The sequence below is a fragment of the Trichechus manatus genome, unplaced genomic scaffold (assembly GCF_000243295.1).
Source record: "Trichechus manatus latirostris isolate Lorelei unplaced genomic scaffold, TriManLat1.0 scaffold00169, whole genome shotgun sequence".
In the NCBI taxonomy this organism is placed as follows: Eukaryota; Metazoa; Chordata; class Mammalia; order Sirenia; family Trichechidae; genus Trichechus; species Trichechus manatus.
The window spans coordinates 4818771-4834422 of NW_004444105.1; the positions used below are offsets into that span (position 1 = coordinate 4818771).

A 15652-nucleotide genomic window follows, 5' to 3' on the forward strand; every position below is an offset into this window, starting at 1 on the left:
TGGATACATAATTCTTGGCTGACAGTTTTTTCCTTCAAGGCTTTATATATGTCATCCTATTGCCTTCTTGCCTGCATGGTACCTGCTGAGTAGTCCGAGCTTATTCTTTTTGACTCTCCTTTGTGAATGACTTTTCGTTTATCCCTAGCCACTCTTAAAATTCTCTATATCTTTGGTTTTGGCAAGATTGATCATAATATGTCTTGGTGATTTTCTTTTGGTATCTGCCTTACATGGAGTTCAATGAGCATCTTGGCTAGGTATCTTTTCATCTTTCACGATATCAGGGAAGTTTTCTGCCAACAAATCTTCAACAATTCTCTCTCTATTTTCTGTCATCTCCCCGGTTCTGGTACTCTAGACACCCGTAGATTATTCCTCTTGATAGAATCCCACATAATTCTTAGGGTTTCTTCATTCTTTTCAAACCTTTTATCTGATTTTTCCTCAAATAAGTTGGTGTGAAGTGCTTTATCTTCAATCTCACTAGTTCTGACTTCCATTGCCTCAACTCTGCTATTATGACTTTCTATTGAGTTATCTAATTCTGAAACTTTATTGTTACTCCTCTGTATTTCTGATTGCTGTCTATGGATTCTTGCAGCTTGTCAAATTTGTCATTATGCTCTTCTCTAACCTTTTTAATTTTCTCTGTTATGTGTTCTGCATTTTGCTTACTTTCCTTCCGAATTTCTTGAAGAGTTCTGTATATTAATCTTTCCTATTCTGCCTCCAGTAATTCCAAGAAATTTTCCTCCTCTGGAAAATTTCTAGATTCTTTATTTTGGGAGCTTGCTGAAGCCATCATGGATTGCCTATTCATGTGATTTGATATTGACTGTTGTCTCTGAGCCATCAATAAGTTATTATATTTATTTTCTGTTTACTTACTGTGCCCTAACTTCTTGTTTTGTTTTGACATGCCCAAATAGGCTGTTCGTATGTGCTAGTTTGAATATTGGCACCTTTGAAGCCCTAATGTCCTGTCACCAGGTGGTTAGATCTGTTACTAGGTATGGAAGCTCAGGAGTCTGCCCATTTCTCCTGTATGGATCCAACTTAGGTGCCCAGGTAGACAGACACGAAATGTGTGGTGTAGGCTCTCACTTACAGTCCTAGAGAGGCATGAATGATTGGTATAGGCACAGGCAGCTGGCTGTGGCGGGGGAAACACTCTGAGCAAGGCAGGGGGCTGACAGCCACCCCTGAGTGTCCAGGAGAAAGGCGTGTCCCTGTTCCCCAGAGCGCGTACGTGGGTGGTTTTGCAGCCTGACTATGAGCACCTAATGCTGTTGGCTGTAAGGAGTGGGGGGCACCTCTTCTTCATGGGCCCTTAGTGCAGGTGGCTAGGTGGCATGGATGGAGCCACCAGTCCCCAGGCCTCTGATGTGGGTATGTGAAGACCCCGCTTAATGGGCAGAGCAGTATCAAATGTCAAGAACCTGCTACTTCATAGCTGAAACAGTTGAAGTTAGAGTTCCGGTATATACCCTGTTGTACTGCGGTAACGAGGGCCTACGCTGTTAAGATGGGCCCACACAAGTCTATGCAGGGGAAAAGACACTCAAAGTCCATGGATCCCTTATGCCTGTGTCTAGGCAAAGGAGCTGTGCTTACCCTGGGATCCTGGCTTAGAGGAGCCGGCAGTTTATTTTTTCCTGTTTGTTAATCTGTTCACTCTCCAAGGCAGGGAGAATGGCTCCGAGCATGTGACAGATTCTACTTCTGAACCAGGGGACTCAGCAATTGCTGAAGCTGGTCCAGGACCCAATGCAGAGCAGGGAGCAGGGCGATAAATGGGAGAGAGGCTTTTCCCTAAGTGGGGTGTTTTAGATCCTCATGGTAGGTCGTACGCAATTCCTTATCTTTCATGGAGGGCTGCTTTTCACTGATTCTGGGTGGCCGTGTAGACTCTCTGGTGCTGGGTTTTTCCCAGTCCGGAAAACGTGCCTCCCGAGCATCGCTGCTTGCCTGCCTCACCGCGCATCCCCAAGCTGATCAGGCCTGAAGGGTTCAGGCTCTTGCCGGGTCAGGTCTGGCAACTTTTCGCCGCATCCAAACCGCTCTCCTCCCCGACACTCAGTTCAGTTCCTCAACTCTGCCTTTGATGTTCAGGGCTCCCAGACTGCCATATACAATCAAATCACTTGTTTTTTCAGGTCTTTCTTATTACTGGGTCCACCGGAAGCATCTGACTACTCCGCCATCTTGGTCCCGCCCCCCCAGGCTGTAATCTTTACAGGAGGAGATTCCTAGGACTCTTCTCCTACAGAGCTGCTGGTGGTTTTGAACTGCTGAAGTTTCCGTTAGCAGTTCATTACTTTGACCATTGTGACACTAGATTTCTTACAATTTCATTTGTGGTTATTGTTAAGTGCCGTCAAGTTGGTTCTGACTCATGGTGACCTTATGTACAACAGTACAAAACACTGCCTGGTTCTGCTCCATCCTCACAATCATTGCTGTTTGAGCCTCCTGTTGCAGCTACTGTATCAATCCATCTTAGTGAGGGTCTTCCTCTTTTTCGCTGTCCCTCTACTTTACAAAGCATGATGACCTTCTCCAGGGACTAGTCCCTCCTGATAACAAGTCCAAAGTACTTGAGTTGGAAGTCTTGCCATCTTTGCTTCTAAGGAGCATTCTGGCTGTACCGCTTGCACGACAGATTTATTGGTTCTTCTGGCAGTCCATGGTATATTCAACATTCTTCACCAATGCCATAATTCAAGCGCATCAATTCTTCTTCAGTCTTCCTTAATCACTGTGTAGCTTTCACATGCATATGAGGCGACTGAAAATACCATGGCTTGAGTCAGGCACACCTTAGTCCTCAGCGTGACCTCTTTGGTTCTTGACACTTTGAGGGCACTTTTGCAGTAGATTTACCCAGTGCAATAAGTTGTTTAATTTCTTGACTGCCTTTTCCATGGGCAATGACTGTAAATCCAAGTAAAATGAAATCCTTGACAACTTCAATATTTTCTATAGTAAGAATAAAATACTCATATTTAAATTTACTAATAGCAAATAAGAGTTGCCATTACTTGCAAGCTAGGAAAAAATAGTTCTAATTCCTTCCATTAGCTTCCTCTTAAACTGTGTTCCACCTATATACTGAGCTAAAAATCCTCCAATTAGGTCCTTAATAGTTAAATCGCCTCATGGAACAGCAGAAAGAGCACAGACCTGGAGATCAGAACATTTGAAACAGCTCTGACATTAACTAGTCAGACATTAACTCTGACACTGCCCAAGTTAAAACCTCGTGTATAATAACTGGCACCTCCTAACAATTAAATACTTACGCTCATCAAAAGACTTTACCAAAAGAGTAAAAAGAGAACCTATAGACTGGGAAAAAATCTTTACAAGGACATTTCTGATAACAGTCTAATCTCTATATAGAAAACTTCAACAAGACAAAAGAATCCAATCAAAAAATTGGCAAAGAACATGAACAGAACCTTCATCAAAGAGGACATTCAGATGGCTAACAAATACATGACAAGATGCTTGCTATCATTAGCCACGAGAGAAATGCAAAACAAAACTACAATGACTTAGCATCTCCTGCAAAGATGTCACTGATCAGTAAAACAGAAAACAACAAATGCTGGTGAGGTTGTGGGGAGACTGGAACTCTTACACACCGTTGGTGGGGTGTAAAATGGTACCACTGTGGAAAATGGTAGGGCGCTTCCTCAAAAAGCTAAAAATAGAAATACCTTATGATCCAGCAATCCCACTCCTAGGTATATACCCTAGAGATTAGAGTCACGACATGAATAGACATATGGATATCTATGTTCACTGCAGCATTATTCACAACAGTAAAAAGATGGAAACAACTTAAGTGCCCATCAAGAAACGAATGGATAAACAAATTGTGGTACAAATATACAATGGAATACTACGCAATGATAAAGAATGATGAGTCTTCTAACACGGGCAAATCTGGAGGGCATTATGCTGAGTGAAATAAGTCAATCACAAAAGGACAACTATTATATGGTTTCACTTTTATAAAAAGCCAGAAAAGGTATACACACAGAAAGCAACGTTCTTTGATGGTTACCAGGGTTGGGAGGGGGAGGAAGGGGAAACCACTTTCTAGATAGTAGACATTTGTTATTTTTCGTGATGGGAAAAGCAATACCCAATATGGATTAAGCCTGTACAAACTGACCAAGGTAAATAAAGACACTGAGAAGTATGCAAGAATAAGGAACAATTTCGATAAATGCTATAACATACAATTTTGCAACAACAGTAATAACAACCAAAAAATATATGTGTGGTTACACAGGTAGATATGTATATATGTGTATAAGAAGGCATATGTGAGTACACGCATGTGCATATATAAGAGTATCTGTAGACATATAATACCGTATTTTATACAAACAATGCACGCTGTCTGTGTTTGTTGGCCGTGCCCTCCCCGTGCAAGGCACCCTCACAAGCACCGCCATGCCAATACTCTTCCACATGTTGCTGTAATAAAAAAAAAAAATCAGCATACAGTGCTTACGAGAATACCTCACAGGGGGAGGGCGTGGCAGTCAAACAAATGCAGAAGGCATGCATTATTTGCATAAAAATACAGTATACACATTTGTGTGTGCTGCATATATATTCAAATATATAATAAGGCACACAGAGGCAAAGCTATGAAGACTTCCCAGACATATCCAAACACCTCATGAGATTGGTTTACTGGGTTAAAAGGCTTGGGACTATAGTCCTGTGGGACAACTTGGTCAACCGGCATTGGCATAACATAGTTCACAAAAATAACATTCTACGTTCTAGTTCGGTAAGTAGCATCTGGGGTCTTAAAAGCTTACCAGCTGTGGTGCAACTGATCTCTTTTGTGTGGCCTTGCTTGTCGTGATCTTGTAACTCCCACCCAAGTGCTTGGGCAGACTGTGCAGATAAGGTAATTGTGGTCTAATGAGAGGATTGGTCAGTTTTGCCATCCTGCTGGGCTTAAGATGACGTGCAAGGGTGGGGATCCCACCACCACCAAGGAAGAACAGCTATGAGCGGAGAGCACATCTTCTGAACCCAGGATCCCTGCTCTGAGAAGCTCCTGGACCCAAGAGACAAAGAGTTGTAACACTGAAGACAGTGAAAAGCAGTGGCAGGAGAGGCTGGCAGGAGACCACACAGTGGGCATCCCAGCATACGGAGAGAGAAAACTGAGTATCTTTGGGCAGAGAACCAGGGCCAGGGAAAGACATGCCAGCAAGCATGGCTGAAAACAGGCTGTCCTGATGGAAGACCTGTACCCTGACTGTTCCTGAGCCTAAATTGTAAACTGTTAACTTCCCTAATAAACCCCATAATTGTCAGTATTGTCTGTGAGTTCTGTGTGGCTACTGCAATGAATTATCGAGCCCAGCAGAGACTTAGAGAGCACTAAGGGAGAGGCAGTTGGTGTGAGAATTGGTAAAGATGGTGGAGAGAGGAGGCATGTCTGACCTCCACCTCAAAGGAATCAGCCTTGGGCTGTTGATCTTGATACTCCTTCTCCCTTGTAAAGTTAGAGGAGGTCAGAAACCACCTCCATGATGTTTTTACACCAGTGGACATCTAAGATACAAGTATTGGTTTCTACTCATGTGGAACAAAAGAGAATGAAGGAAACCAAAGACTCAAAGAAGAAACTAGTCCACACGACTAATCCATTGCCATCAAGTCAATTTCGACTCATAGCGATCCTATAGGACAGAGTAGAACTGCCCCATAGGGTTTCCAAGGAGTGGCTACTGGATTAGAACTGCCGACCTTTTGGTTAGCAGCTGGAACTCTTTAACTACTGTGCCACCAGGGCTCCTAATAGCCCACATGAACCACGGTCTCATCTAGCCTGAAACCAGAACTAGAGGGTGCCTGGCTACCACTACCGACCATTCTGACCAGGGACACAAAAGAAGGTCTTGAATAGAATGGGAGAAAAAAAAAGAAAACTCAAAATTCCTACAAAAGGCCAGATGTACTGGACCAATAGAGACTGGAGGAACCCCCAAGACTATCGCCCTAAGATACTCTTTGAATTTGAAACTGAAGCCACATCCGGAGGTCACCTTTCATCCAAATTATTAACAGACTGGCTTATAAAATAAACAATATCACCCGTAACTACTGTGCTCCCTTAAATAATCAACTACACGAGAGCACATGGTCAACATTTCCCCGAAAGCAAAGCTGAGAAGTTAAGGAGGGGCAGGGAAGCCAGATTAACGGAAACAGAACAAACAGAATGGAAATAATGAGAATGCCCACACATTGTGAAAAAGAACAAATGTCACAATTTGTATAAAAATTGTTAAATGAGGACCTAATTTGCTGTGTAAACTTCCACCTAAAACATAATAAATTATTAAAAAAAAAAAAAACTTCATGTATTAGGTCCCCTCATCTATGGAGATAAATATCAAAATCAAGCATTTTATTTTAAGCAAAGAGACGTTAAAATCCCAAAGATTCAAGAAAGTGGTGAAAGACAAGTATGAATAATTTCCCAGAAATTAGTAGGCATCTTCCTTTATACTTTTTCCATATGAGCCTTAGAGTACAATTATCAGGGATGAAAAAGCAAGCAAATAATGTTTTAAAATTAAATAACATTTTTTTTTAAAAAGCAACAGACCAACAACTGTTACGAAAGTAAGAATTACGACTTACCGTCAAGCACTGTGAAAAAGACTACCACTTTTCTTAAAATGCAGATTAAAACTGGTTTATGTTTGCTTTGCTTGATATCAGCAACTGAATGGCCTTCTTAGTTAAACTTAGTGAACTGGAAAAGAAAATTTTATGGATTATTATAGAGAAAGACAATTCAATATATAACAACAGCGTATGATTACTGCATTATTTTTTGTTTCAAAATTACGTTCTTAAGTCTCTATTTGGACTCTTTTTCCTAACTACATACTCTCTGAAATCACAACCCAGATCACTCCATTAAACTACATCAAAGAAAAGTCACCACTAAACTCCCTGTAACTGCCAACCCCTAAATCCACTTCTAAATTCAGAAATTGAGTCAAACTGCCTGGGATGGATCCTGGCCCCATCAGTTTTAACTATATGACGTTGAGCAATTTCTTTGTTTCAGTTTCCTCTTTTATAAAATAACAAAAACAGAGGCGGGGCCAAGATAGTGGAGTAGTCAAGACACTTCCAGTGGAACCTTCTATAACAAAGACCTGAAAAAACAAGGGATTAGATTATACAAGGCAATCTGGGAGCTCTGAGCATCAAAGACAGAGTTAAGGAACCAGACTGAGGGATGGGGAGGGAGACACAGTTCAGAAGCAGCAAGGAGTTGCCAGATCTGACTTGGCGAGAACCTGAGCCCTTCAGGCCTGATCAACTCGGGGGTAAGCGGTGAGGCAGGCGAGCAGCCGTGCTCGGGAATTGTGTTTTCCGCACCGGGAAAGAACCAGCCGCTGAGAGTCTACATGACTACCCAGAACCAGTGAGAAGCAACCCTCAATCTGCAGAAAGATAAGTAATTGCCTACGGCCTACCAGACGGATCAAAAACAACCCCCTTAGGGAAAAACTCTCTCCAATCTACCTCCCCGCTACCTGCTCTACACCGGGTCCCAGACCAATTTAAGCAACTGTCGAGTCCCCTGGACCAGAAGTAGGATCTATCAAATGCCTGGAGCCATTCTCCCTGCCTTGGAGAGTAAACAAATTAACAAACAGGGTAAAAAATAAACTGCCTGCTCTCCTAAGCCAGGAACCCAGGGTAGGCACAGCTCCTTTCCCTAGGCACAGGCATAAGGGATCCATGGGCTTTGGGTGCCTTTCCCTCTGCATAGACTTGCGTGGGGCCATCTCAACAGTGTAGGCCTTCATTACCGCAGTACAACAGGGTACATACCGGAACTCTAACTTCAACTGTTTCAGCGGTGAAGTGGCAGGTTCTTGATCTTTGACACTGCTCTGCCCATTAAGCAGGGTCTTCACCTACCCACATCAGAGGCCTGAGGACTGATGGCTCCAACCACGCCACTTAGCAACCTACAATAAGGGCCCATGAAGAAGAGGTGCGCACTCACTCCTTACAGCCAACAGCATTAGGAGCTCATAGTCAGGCTGCAAAACCCACCCACCTACTCTCTAGAGAACAGAAACATGTCTTCCTCCTGGAAACCCAGGGGCTGCCGTCAGCCCCCTGCCTTGCTCACAGTGTGTCCCTTTGCTGCAGCCAGATGCATGTACCTACACCAATCACCCATGGCTGTCTAGGACTGTAAGTGAGAGCCTCCACCACACACTTGGTGGTTATCTACCTAGGCACCTGAGCTGAATCCATACAGGGGGAGTGGGCAGACTCCTGAACTCACATACCTAGTAACAGATCTAACCACCTGGTGACAGGACATTAGAGCTTCAAAGGTGCCAATAATCAAATTAGCTCATATGAGCAGCCTATTTGGGCATATCAAAACAAAACAAGAAGATAAAACATAGTAACCGAACATAAAATAAATAAATATAATAACTTATTGATGGCTTGGAGACAACAATCAATATCAAATCACATAAAGACGCAATCCATAATGGGTTCAGCAAGCTGTTAAAATAAAGAATCTAGAAATTTTCCAGAGAAGGAAAATTTCTTGGAATTACCGGAGGCAGAATAGGAAAGATTAATATACAGAACTCTTCAAGAAATTCGGAAGGAGAGTAAGCAAAATGCAGAACACATTACAGAGAAAATTAAAAAGATTAGAGCATAATGTCAAATGTGACAGGCTGCAAGAATCCATAGACAGCAATCAGAAATCCAGAAAATTAACAATAAAATTTCAGAATTAGACAACTCAACAGAAAGTCATAGGAGCAGAATTGAGGCAATGGAAGTCAGAGTTAGTGAGACTGAAGATAAAGCACTTCACACCAACTTATTTGAGGAAAAATCAGATAGACGGATTGAAAAAAATGAAGAAATCCTAAGAATTATGTGGGATTCCATCAGGAGGAATAACCTACGAGTGACTGGAGTATCAGAACGGGGGGATAACAGAAAATACAGACAGCATTGTTGAAGATTTGTTGGCAGAAAACTTCGCTGATATCATGAAAGATGAAAAGGTATCTATCCAACATGCTCATCGAACTCCACGTAAGGCAGATACCAAAAGAAAATCACCAAGACATACTATGATCAATCTTGCCAAAACCAAAGATATAGAGAATTTTAAGAGTGGCTAGGGATAAACGAAAAGTCATTCACAAAGGAGAGTCAAAAAGAATAAGCTCGGACTACTCAGCAGGTACCATGCAGGCAAGCAGGCAATGGGATGACATATATAAAGCCTTGAAGGAAAAAACTGTCAGCCAAGAATTATGTATCCAGCAAAACTGTCTCTCAAATAGAATGGTGAAATTAGGGCATTTCCAGATAAACAGAAGTTTAGGGAATTTGCAAAAACCAAACCAAAATTACAAGAAATACTAAAGGGAGTCCTCCAGTTAGAAAATCAGTAACATCAGATAACAACTCAAGACTGGAACACAGGACAGAGCAACCAGATATCAATCCAGATAGGGAAGTCACAAAAATAAATCAAAGCTAAAACACTGAAAATAGGGAAGCAGATGTCAATATGTAAAAGATGACAACATTACAACAAAACAGTGGGACTTAAAAAATGCAGACATAGATTTTTCATATGAAGAGGAAGTCAAGGCGATATCAAGAAATAAAAGACTGGTATAAACTGAGGAAAAAAGGAGTAAGTATCAATGTAACCACAAAGGAAACTAACAACCATACAAGTCAAAATAAAATACTAGAAACATATAAAGCCTCAGCAAACACAAAATCAACAACAATGAAAAAGTTGAAAAGAAAATACATAAAGAAAAACGACTCACCACAGAAAATTAAGTGAAACAAAGAAACATGAACAACACACAAAAAAAAACATCAAAATGACAGCACTAAACTCATACCTAAAAATAATTACGCTGAATATATATGGAATAAATCCACCATAAAGAGACAGAGAGTGGCAGAATGGATTAAAAAACACAATCCGTCTATATGCTGCCTACAAGAGACGCACTTTAAAGACACAAACAAACTAAAGCTCAACAGATGGAAAAAATATATCAGCAAACAAAAATCAAAAAAGAGCAGGAGTGGTGATATTAATCTCTGACAAAACAGACTTTAAAGTAAAATCCACCACAAAGAATAAGGAAAGACACTATATAATGATTAAAGGGTCAATACACCAGGAGAACATAACTTAATAAATATTTATGAACCCAACGACAAGGCTCCAAAATACATAAACTCTAACAGCACTGAAAAAAGAGATACACAGCTCCACAACAGTAGAAGGAGACTTCAACACACCACTTTCGGTGACGGACAGAACATCCAGAAATAAGCTCAACAAAGGCACAGAAGAGCTAAATGCTACAATCAACCAGCTGGATCACACAGACATATACCAAACACTCCACCCAACAGCAGCCAAGTATACTTTCTTTTCCAACGCACAGGGAACATTCTCCAGAACAAACCACATATTAGATCGTAAAGCAAGCCTTAACGGAATGCAAAGCATCAAAATATTACAAAGCATCTTTTCTGATGATAAAGCCATAATCAGTAACAGAAATCAGTAACAGAAAAAGCAAGGAAAAAAAATCAAACACACAGAAACTGAACACCTTGCTCAAAAACTACTGGGTTATAGAAGCAATTACGGAGAGAATAAAGAAATTCATAGAATTAAATGAGAATAAAAACACATCCTACTGGAACCTTTGGGATACAGCAAAAGGAGTGCTCAGAGGTCAGTTTACAGCAATAAATGCACACACCCAAAAAGAAGAAAGGACAATAATCAAAACATTACCCCTACTCCTGGAACAGGTAGACAGAGAGCAGCGAAAGCAGGCCTCAGGCACCGGAAGAAAGGAAATCATAAGAATTAGAGCAGAATTAAATCAAATAGAGAATAGAAAAATAACTGAAAGAGTTAACAAGACCAAAAGCTGGTTCTTTGAAAAGATGAACAAAACTGATAAACCACTGGCCAAACTGACAAAAGAAAAACAGGAGAGGAAGCAGATAACCCGTCTAAGAAATGAGGTGGGTGATATCACAACACACCTAACTGAAATTAAAAAATCATAACAGAATACTATGAAAAACTGTACTTAACAAATTTGAAACCTAGAGGAAACAAATTTCTAGAAACTCACTACCTACCTAAACTAACACACAGGTACAATAAATAAATAAACCCATAAAAAAAAGGAGATTGAAAAGGTAATTTAAAAACTCCCAACAAAAAAAAGCTCTGGCTCGGATAGCTTCACTGGAGAATTCTAGCAAACTTTCAGAGAAGAGTTAGCGCCACTACTAGTAAAGGTATTTCAGAGCACAGAAGAGGATGGAATACTCCCAAACACATTCTATGAAGCTAGCATCACCTTGATATCAAAACCAGGTAAAGACACCACAGAAAAAGAAAATTACATACCAATATCCCTCACGAAAACCGACGTGAAAATCCTCAAGAAAATTCTAGCCAATAGAATTCAACAACATAACAAAAGATTTATTCACCATGAACAAGTGGGATTCATACCAGGTATGCAGGGATGGTTCAACACTAGAAAAACAATCAGCATAATCCATCACATTAATAAAACAAAAGACAAGAACCACATGATCTTATCAATCGATGCAAAAAAGTCATTTGACAAAGACCAACATCCAATCATGAGAAAAACTCTCAACAAAATAAGAATGGAAGGGAAATTCCTCAGTATGATTAAGGGCATTTATACAAAGCCAACAGCCAACATCATCATAAATGAAGAGACTTTGAAAGCGCTCCCCCTGAAAACGGCAACCAGATGAAGATGCCCTTGATCATCACTCTTATTCAACACTGTGCTCGAGGTCCTAGCTAGAGCCATTAGGCTAGAAAAAGAAATTAAGGGCATCCAAATTGGTAGGGAAGAAGTCAAAGTATCCCTACTTGCAGACGATATGATCTTATACACAGAATACCACAAAGAATCCACAAGAAAACTACTGGAACTAATAGAAGACTTCAACAAAGTTTCAGGATACAAGATAAACATACAAAAATCAGCTGGATTCCATTACACCAACAAAGAGAACCTCAAAGAGGAAATCAACAAATCAATACCATTTACAATGGTCCCCAAAAAGATAAAATACTGAGGAATAAATCTAACCAGAAACGTAAAAGATTTATACTAAGAAAACTACAAGACGCTACTGCAGGAAACCAAGAGACCTGCATAAGTGGAAAAACATACTTTGCTCATGAACAGGCAGACTCAACATTGTGAAAATGTCAATTCTACCCAAAGCCATCTGCAGATACAATGTAATCCCAATCCAAGTTCCACTGGCATTCTTTAATGACATGGAGAAACAAATTACCAACTTCACATGGAAAGGGAAGAGGCCCCGAATAAGCATTGCACAAGAAGAAAAAAGTGGGAGGCCTCACACTACCTGATTTTAGAACCTGTTATACTGCCACAGTAGTCAAAACAGCCTGGTACTGGTACAACAACAGATACATAGACCAATGGAACAGAATCGAGAATCCAGACATAAATTCATCCACCTATGAGCAGCTGATATTTGACAAAGGCCCAAAGGCCGTTACTTGGGGAGAAGACAGTCTCTTTAACAAATGGTGCTGGCATAACTGGATATCCATCTGCAAAAAACTGAAACAAGACCCATACCTCACACCATGCACAAACAGTAACTCAAAATGGATCAAAGACTTAAATATAAAATCAAAAACGATAAAGATCATGGAAGAAAAATGGGGACAACGCCAAGAGCCCTACTACATGGCATAAACATAATAGGAACCATAAGTAACTATGCAGAAGCACCAGAAAAGAGACTAGATAACTGGGAGCTCCTAAAATCAAACATTCACGCTCATCAAAAGACTTCACCAACATAGTAATAAGACAACCTACACACTAGGAAAAAATTTTTGGCTACGACAGATCTGATCAGCTTCTAAGCTCTCAAATCTACTGGAAAATCCAACACCTCAACAACAAAAAGACAAATAACCCAATTAAAAAACGGACAAAGTATATGAACAGGCACTTCAACAAAGTAGATATTCAGGCTAACAGACACATGAAGAAATGATCACGATCATTAGCCATTAGAGAAAAACTACAATGAGATACCATCTCACCCCAACAAGGCTAGCATTAATCCAAAAAACACAAAATAATAAATGCTAGAGAGGTTGTGAAGAGACTGGAACACTTCTACACTGTTAGTGGGAATGTAAAATGGTACAACCACTTTGTTAATCAATCTGGCGCTTCCTTAAAAAGCTAGAAATAGAAGTACCATATGATCCAGATATCCTGCTCCTTGGAATACATCCTAGAGAAATAAAGAGTCTTCACACAAATAGATATATGCACACCCATGTTCATCGCAGCACTCTTCACAATAGCAAAAAGATGGAAACAACCTAGGTGCCCATCAACGGACAAATGGCTAAACAAATTATGGTATATCCACACAATGGAATACTATGCAACAATAAAGAACAACGATGAAGCCGTGAAACCATCTTATAACATGGAGGAATCTGGAGGGCATTATGCTAAGTGAATTTAGTCAGTCACAGAAGAACAAATATTGAATAAGACTACTATTATAAGAACTCAAGAAAAGGTTTAAACACAGAAGAAAACGTTCTTTGATGGTTACGAGGGTAGGGAGGGAAAGGGAGGGTATTTGCTAACTAGATAGTAGATAAGTATTATCTTAGGTGAAGGGAAGGACAGCACTCACTACAACGGAAGTCAGCACAACTGGACTAAACCAAAGCTAAGAAGTTTCCTGAATACAATCAAACACTTTGAGGGACAGAGTAGCAGGGGTAGGGGTCTGGGGACCATGCTTTTAAGGAACATCTAGGTCAATTGGCATAACAAAGCTTATTAAGAAAATGTTCTGCATCCTATTTTGGTGGTGGTGTCTGGGGTCTTAAGAGCTTGCAAGTGGCCTTCTAAGATGCATCACGTGGTCCCAACCACCTGGAGTAAAGGAGAATGAAGAACACCAAAGACACAAGGAAAGTATTAGCCCAAGAGACAGAAAGCGCCACATAAACCAGACACTTCATCAGCCTGAGACCAGAAGAACTAGATGGTGCCCGGCTACCACCAATGACCTCCCTGACAGGGAACACAACAGAGTCCCGGATAGAGCAGGAGAAAAGTGGGGTGCAAAACTCAAACTCTACTAAGAAGACCAGACTTAATGGTCTGACTGAGACTGAACCCTGGAAAGCATGGCCCCCGGATTCTCTATCAGCCCACAGCTAAAACAATTTCTGAGACCAGCTCTTCAGACAGGGATTCGACTGGACTGTGGGACATAAAGTGATACTCTTGAGAAGTTTGTCTCTTAGCTCGAGTAGATACAAGAGACTAAACAGGCAACCTCTTTCTGGAGGTGCGATAGTAAGGCAGAGAGGGTTAGGAGCTGGTTGAATGGACATGAGGAATCGGGTGGAAAGGAGAAGTATGCTGTCACAGTATAGGGAGAGCAACTACAGTCACATAACAATGTATGTATAAAGTTCTGTATGGGAAAAAAACAGAAGCAAAGAGTCCGTCGACCTTTTCCGTGCCAAGTCTTAGCTCCGCCCCATAATAAATAACCAATAGAACAAAATAAAAATGGTATTTTGTGCCAACCAACAATAATCTCTGCCACCTCTGTCTCTTAGCATCCACGATCTAGTATAATCTCCACCCCGCTTGAGTACGGGCAGGACTTATGACTGGGTCTAACGAATAAAATATGGCAAAAGTGATAAGATAACTTCCATGATTATGTTACTCAAGATTATAACTTCCATCTTGCCACCTGACTCTCCCTTACTTTGATTAACTAAACTACAATATGATGAGGCCCCTGCAGCAAGGCTGAGGGTGGCTCCGACCAACAGCCAGCAAGAAAATACAGGCCTGCAACCTGCAAGGTACTAAATTTTCCCAATAACCATGTGAGCGTGGAAGCATGTTCTTCCCCAGCCAAGCCTCAAACAAGACCCTAACCCTGGCTGACATCTTCCTTGCAGCTTTGTGGGAAAGCCTGAAGCAGAGGACCAGCTAAACTGTTCCCAGAATACACTGCACATCACAGAGATTATAAAAATTAATGAGAAAATTTTTTTGTGTATTGCATGATACTTGCCACATAATAAGCATTCAACAAACTACCCTCAGACACGTTCCTCAGCTATTCTTCCTTCCTCTGCCAACTCTGAAATGTTTAGGTTGGATTTTAGCACTCCTTTCTCACTCTTGTGGAAACCCTGGTGGCATAGTGGTTAAGACCAAAAGGTCGGCTGTTTCAATCTACCAGGCGCTCCCTGGAAACCATACGGAGCAGTTTTACTCTGTTCTACTGGGTTGCAATGAATCGGAACTGAGCCGGCAAAGGGTTTGGTTTGGTTTTTGGTCTCACACTTGTACAGGCAAGCTCATCTGCTCCCATGGCTTTTACTACTACCACAGTTGACTCCCAGACCTAGCTCAAATGATTCTCTAGACGTGAATTA

The 15652-nt window shown here is 41.0% G+C and overlaps 1 protein-coding gene across 9 annotated transcripts in view; it reads right to left on the reverse strand.

Moving 5' to 3' along the window:
* Window positions 1-15652, reverse strand: part of RB1CC1 (RB1 inducible coiled-coil 1) — a 141989-nt gene that overhangs the window by 90764 nt on the left and 35573 nt on the right. For 8 of the 9 annotated variants that reach the window (XR_002825654.1, XR_002825653.1, XM_023740962.1 and 5 more), the window contains one exon: window positions 6691-6805. The gene's annotated coding sequence lies outside the window, so the exon portion shown is untranslated. Of the gene's footprint in view, window positions 1-4389; window positions 4495-6690; window positions 6806-15652 lie in introns of all 9 variants that reach the window. The other variant, XM_023740959.1, reaches the window with a different exon arrangement.